General features: G+C 38.0%; 1 protein-coding gene across 1 annotated transcript in view; it reads left to right on the forward strand.

Annotated features, from left to right (window-relative positions):
• The first annotated feature begins 6,158 nt into the window (after positions 1–6,158).
• Positions 6,159–7,171, forward strand: part of LOC144963698 (G-protein coupled receptor 12-like) — a 35,025-nt gene continuing 34,012 nt past the window's right edge. The window contains exon 1 of the mRNA XM_078897653.1: positions 6,159–6,326. The gene's annotated coding sequence lies outside the window, so the exon portion shown is untranslated. The remainder of the gene's footprint in view (positions 6,327–7,171) is intronic.

Here is a 7,171-nt window from a genome sequence, read left to right on the forward strand (position 1 = left end):
ACCCCCAAGCCCCCATCCCCCCTCCTTCAGACATACGAAGTAAAATCAATGCCATTAAAGTTTCAAAACTAGGCCAACATTTTATCTAAATATTGATGTGCTTGATGAATCTCTCTCTCTCTCTCTCTCTCTCTCTCTCTCTCTCTCTCTCTCTCTCTCTCTCTCTCTCTCTCTCTCTCTCTCTCTCTCTCTCTCTCTCTTCTCTCTCTCTCTCTCTCGCTCTCTCTCTCTCTCTATCTCTTTCTTTCCATCTTTCTCGATCTCTCTACTCCCCCCCCCCCCCCGCCCCCTCTCTCTTTCTCTCATTTGTCTGGATGGATGCTTAGTGCATGTCGTGTACATGTGTTTGTGTGTGTATGTGTGTGTGTTTGTTTGTTTGTACGTGTATGTATTAAATATTTATAGAACGTGATAGGGTAAATACCAGTGAAGCCCAATGAATCAAGGATACCAGTACATGCTTATTGTAGCTTTTATCACTGTGTTTGAGATATTAAATTTTAAGAGAGTTTATAACTTGTCCCATTGTCCAACAACGAGGACAAACCGCTAACGCTATTTGCATTCTATCTATGTTTATTAAAATGTTATCGATCTTTTCACTAATTTGTTTTACAACTAAATTATTCAATAACCCATTGACAATTTGCTTGACGAGTTCTTTCAATGTGATAGTCATTTGCGATTTTAAAAAAAAACCTATTGCCATAAATCTAATAGATAGAATGAAATTGACATCACTCAGCTCTTTGGTATTGTTCTTACACAGCCATTTTAATACGCTTCAACAGTCATAACGTCACTTCCCTCGTAATGACGCATGGTAACTTAGTAACTGGCTCTAAACTATCGGAACAATGGCGGACGCCCTTATGAAATATTTCTCCGACGAGCATAAAAGTGTATCCAGAGGAAAAAAAAAAAAACCATTATAAATCTGATCATGTTTTGACTTTTATATATTCTGATCACAAGACATATGAAAAGTTCTAGCCAGCACGAAGACTAAAAAGTGCCGATTTTCTTTGTTTAGAACCGCAATGGTCGCCGTTGCTGGGCGACGTGACATCAAACTATTGAATCCAATTACTAGTTCTCACAAAATTTTATCAATCAAACAGTGGACGTTTAAGGTTACATTGTTTTGTATGTCGGCACGTTATATCCGGTTGGCGAATGTTGTGAGTATTTTATCTAAACGCATAGAACGAAGTTGACGTCACTCGGATCTTTATTATTGTTTTTAGCCAGCCAACTTTATGAGTAGTTCTCAAGCAATAACAAAGACCTGAGTGACGTCAGCTTCATACTATCTATAAACATGAATGGCAACAAACAATAACAACGACCTGAGTGACGTCACCCTCGATTTGTCTATAACCGCTTCAAAAATAATATAACAGCTGGAAACAATAACAAAATTCAAAATTGGTATTTTTGGTCTTTTTGAAGCTGTGATATACATTTTTGGTTGTTACTGAATACTGTTTTGAGACAATTTGACTCAAATGTGCTCTAATCGCTTTACAATTTCCAAGCCAACATCACCTGTTAAAATGTACTACACGAGTCATGGCATCGTTGACGTCCAATTAGATAGAACGAAATTGACGTCACTCAGCTTAAAGCTTTTGTTTTTTTACCAGCCATTTTTGTAATGAGTAGTTCTCACTAAAGTCTATCAATCAGACTATAAACGTTAAAGGTTACACATTGTTGTGTGTGTTGTTACTCTATAGATAATGTGCGCTTGGCTAAGAAACTCACAACATTACCATCCGGAAATATAACGGACCAACGGAATTTTTCGCGACGTGCTTTCGCACATTCTGCTCCCTATGTGTGGAACGCTCTTTCAGCAGACGCCAGACACCATGATTCTCTGTCTCCTTTAAAGCCTCTTTGAGCACTTCCTCTCAGTTTTCTGTGAGTGATTTTATTGACTTTATTGAATATTATAGATGATCGCATGTGCATATATGTATAAGCGCTTCCGAGCACTTTTGGTGGAAAGGGACGCTATTGAAATTACGCATTATTATTATTATTATTATTATTATTATTATTATTATTATTATTATTATTATTATTATTATTATTATTATTATTATTATTATTATTATTATTATTACAGTAAAATTACTTTAAACCGAAAGAAGCTAAACCGAAAAATACCTTAAACCGCAAAGAATTTAATAAATTGTACTAGTTTCTTCATTATCTTTGTACTAATTCTTACGATGAACCGAAATACCTCTAAGAAGGACTTTCTTTAAACCGAAACAACTTGAGACCACCTTCCTTTATTCTCTCTCTGTTTTTCTTCAAAAATTGGGGAAGGTGGCCACTAGTGCGGGGCGGACCTTGGCAAGCTTAAGGACCACGGTCCTACGGTCCTTGGGAAATGAAGACCGCAAGGACCGGTCCTAGGACCGGTCCTTTTCGACATTGAACATTCCTGAGAGACTGTTGGAAATTCGAACCGGTTTGACCTTTGAGACCATGGGATCGTTCATTCTTGAACCGTTAAAGACGATGAAAACCGTGGTCTACAGGAGTAAAACACACGGAGTAGTCACACTCATTTCAAATTGTAACCTAATTAGAGAAGAGGGGTGATGCCTTCTTTATTTGCTCACCGTACTTCATTGTTACTTCGATAATTTAATAAAATTTGAAATTTATCCCCATTAACGGAGATAATGGCATCGCCCAAGGCGTTGATCGAGTTGTTCGTGGCGTTGATACACACACGCAACTCCTACCCCCCCCCCCCCCCCACACACACACACACATTAGAGGGCAGCGAGCATTGAAGAGTAAGAGAGAGACGTGAAGTTATAATAAGAGGGGGTGGATGAGGTAATAAGAGGGGTCGATGGTGACTTTTCGCCAGATCTAACAAACTCAGCTACCCATTCATTGCTGAGTAGACAGGGATTCAGAAAAAAATCGACTGCACCCGGGATCGATCTCTGGCCCTTTGCGTATAAAGAGAGTGCTCTATCAACTGAGCTATCGGGTCCCCAAATATTCTATTGGACTTTTTTAAAATTCAGACGTTATAACTCGGTTTTTTGGAAGGAAGAAACTAATGAAACTCATATTATTTGATTAGTAAAAACACCAACGAAATTTTAATATTATTGTATTATTTTAAATGACAACACTGCGATAGAAAGGAGTGGTGACAAGAGATGGACAAAAGAAAACAAAAAATCGGATTTGCTACTTGCTAGGTTCGACACACACACACACACACACACACAAACACACACATCTTTAGTAGTCACATACATTTCAAACAATAACCCATTAGAGAAGAGGGGTCATGCCTTCACCATAGATCATTGTCATTGCGATCATTATGGTGTAGTAAATTTTGAAATTTACCCCGTATAATGGAATCGTCCAAGGCGTGCGCCTCCTGTTCCCCCCATCTCACACACGAAAGGGCGGTTTACGGAGTGGAGGTTGGTGGTCGTCTGCCTGTATGGTCGTCTGTGTCGTTTAGTGTATGGCAAAGGGGGGGGGGGGGGGGGGGGGGGTGGGTGCGATTAATTAAGTGGGATGGGTGGTGATTGGTGGAAGATAGGCAACCGAAGCAACGAATCGCTGGGGCAGGGTTGCCAGTTTGGCATTTTAAATGCCAGATTCCAAAAATCTGGCATTTTTGAAAACCGTTTGGCATTAGAAAAATCATTTGGCATTTGGCATTTTCATTTGGCATTTTCTTTTCTTGTATATTATACTTCAAATGACACCTTTTCTTAATTATTTCTAAACGCGTAAAAACAAACATCTTCACATTTCTTTTTCATTCTTAAAATCCAACCGTGGTGTAGTGGTTTAGCACTCCACTTAGTAGTCAGTAGGTAAATAATTACCCCAACAGGAAATTTAGTATAATTCAAAAAAAAAAAAAAAAAAAAAAAAAAAAAAAAAAAAAGAAAAGAAAAAGAAAAGAAAACACGCAAACCACCAGGATATGATAGTAAATTGTCTATCAAAAGTGAGTAGTTTTCTTAGTGGGGGTGGGAGTCAACAGACTTTGGCATCTTTTTGAGTGTTTTGGCATTTTTTGAGTCTTCCCCTGGCATTTTGTTGAAAAATAATCTGGCAACCCTGCGCTGGGGAAGTAGTAGGCTATGGCGCGAGACCGTAGGACCGTGGTCCTTGCAAGGACCGCCCCGCACTAGTTGAAAGGTGATAAGAAGTGAGGACCGCCGCCGATCTTCTCCTATGGGACCGGTCTTCGGTTCACAGCTAAAAGACCGTCGGACCGCGGTCTAGACCGGTCTTCAGCGCGGCACTAGTGGCCACACGTAATAATGCCCGACGATATTAAACAAAGAGCGTAAGTATAAGATGAGGGTGGTGGGTGGGTGGGGGGGTTAGGCAAACACTTCAAACACTGCACTTGGGCTTGGCCAACACCACAATCGCACAGACTGGAAAAGGAAGACAGCGGGTGACTGGCAGGCGAAAAATGAGGAAAGAAGGGTAGTAACAGTTGGGGTGTAGAATCACGCAAGCGAGATGTTCTCGCTCGTGTGTTGATGCTTTGGAACAGACTGGATTTTCAACACGAGAAAAAGGAAGGGGGGGGTGGGGGGGTAGACAACTTACCATTGACATGCCATTTCATTTCCACTTTGTTTAAATGTGTGTGTGTGTGTGTGTGTTAGGGGGGGGGGTCTATGTAATTAGGCCTTTGAACCTAATGGCTTTTCAACAAAAGAGAGATGCCTAGCAGACAGCTTAGCATTGACACGCCTTTTCATTTCCATTTCACTCCACCTCTGAGTAGCTGCGCGTAATTCATTATCAATTATCGCACAAGAACTTTCGATCTTATTTTAGCTTTACATTTTACTAAAAGATGTCTAAGAGAAAGCACTGTGCTTACACGTTGGAGTTTAGAATTAAAATACTATTTGAAGTCGATGAAAAAAAAGTTGATCAAGACGGAGATATGGAAAAAACACGGCATCCCGAACTCAACTCTTTCAACAATTTTGAATTGAAAACGAAAACCCCCAAAAATATTTTTAAAACACACACACAAAAAAAAATAATAATTTAATGGTTACGAAGACGGCATTTATTCAACAACTCCATTTAACGGAAAACCCATGATACCATTAAATGACAAATTAAATGAGCAAATTCCTTAAATAGTTACTACCCTTGAAAAACATTGCAAAACAGGAACTTGCTTTAAACCAAAATGTCTTTAAACCGAAATGGTTTAGAAGGTCCCCAAAATTTCGGTTTAAAGTGATTCTACTGTATATTGTATCACCATTATTACTATCATCACTATCATCATCATCACCATCGTTATGATTATCATTATCAGACTCATTACTTTGTCTACAATGAGAATGAATGCCACTATCGGGGTCAGTTGAAATTTATTAGATATTGTCATTGATTTTGCATGAGCGCAACAAAAATATATATAATGATTTGAATTTTTTGACGTCATAGACAAAAGTCTGATAATCTGTTGATGATACAGCGACATATAAAGCATAGAGAAAAAGCAAAAGAATTATAAAATTTATAATTTATTTATTCATTAATATTTAATATAATAATATTAATAATATATAATTTATTCATTATTAATTAATTTATAATTTTTAAACATGAGTTTTCCTTGACTGAGGATCTGACCTCAGATATTCCAAGCAAATCATAGAATCCTTTTATACGCGTGTCGATTAACCAGTTCACAGCCATACTCAAGAACAACTCGTATTTTAATATTTGGACAGAAAACTCGTCCTTCAAATATCGATGATTTAAATGACCCTCAACTTTTCAAAACTCCTCAAACCTGGGACTTCGTGAAGGACAGGTTCTCTGGACAAATATTTAAATACGAGTAAAAATTGTTTTTTTTTAAAAAAAAAACCAATTAACTGCCATACTATGGAAAACCATAGTACGGGAGATAACTGGTTAAAATAGTCCTTTAAGTAATCGATGTTTTCGTATACTCGACTAGATCATTATAATATTATCATTAAGGTATGTAACAACAGTCATCAAGTGCAACCAACCCAGCAAAACAGATTTGCCGATTGAAGAACCGCGCGACAAATTCTTGTTTTGTCAACTGGATCACTGAATACCCGCTTGTCTCCAATAAATGAAATAGAATGTGTTTACGTGCCACGTTGCCGTTTGAAAATGTTTGCTTTCACTAGTAACTCAACTCCGGCACCAGTGTACATTGATTCTATTCTATTGATGTGAACATTTAAGAGATTTTTCAAAACATTCTAAGGACTTTTTATTGATTGAACAATGACATCGTAAGTTTTGATAAATATAATTTTTAATATGTTAATTTCTCCCGCTGCGTCTTTCTAATAGGCCATGAGCTTTTCGTTTAAAATAATGTAAGGTTTAAACATGGTTAATAACTCAGGATTTTTTCCTAAAATTTTACCAGAAAAGCTCATGTCGAAAAACTAATTCAAAAACAGCTATAAATGTTGAACTACAAGGCAGAGTCTCTTTTCTGCCTTTTTATGAACATTGTTTTACTCCAACAAGAACATAATTGCAAAAAAGTAGACCACGTCGTTTTACACAAACTAACATAAACGTCTTCCAACAGATTGATTGATGAACATTTTAACGAAATTTTAACCAGACAACGACACATGCTTGCTACCCTTTCAATATGATACATATATCTTGCGAATTTTTCCCCAAATGCGAAACATACCCCAATTAATTACCATAGATGGACACACGAGTACTCATTGAGAGCCATAGAACCCATGGAGTTGGAATTTGTACCGCTTTAAAAGCGCTAAACAGATACTAGCAATTACATGCTACCCTTTTTACAAAATACTTTCTGTCATATCTCACACACAAAACTAACTAAAATCACTGCTAGGTGGGAAGAGGGGCGGGATCGGATAAGATGTCGACTTCGTTCGGGATCGAACATGGTCTCTTTGCGTGAAGTGAGTGCTCTACCAACTGAGCTATCAGAACCTCACCCCCCCCCCCCCTCCCCTTTCAATTAACACTTATATATTGCAAAGGAATTTCCCCATCTGGAAGATCCCAATTACCGTAAATGAACAAAATAGTACTCTATCAGTGCCATAGAGCCCATAGACCTGGAGTTTGTCCCCGTTTA

Source organism: Berghia stephanieae, chromosome 2, assembly GCF_034508935.2.
Source record: "Berghia stephanieae isolate SIO BIC M18660-M18661 chromosome 2, UCSD_Bste_1.3, whole genome shotgun sequence".
NCBI lineage: Eukaryota > Metazoa > Mollusca > Gastropoda > Nudibranchia > Aeolidiidae > Berghia > Berghia stephanieae.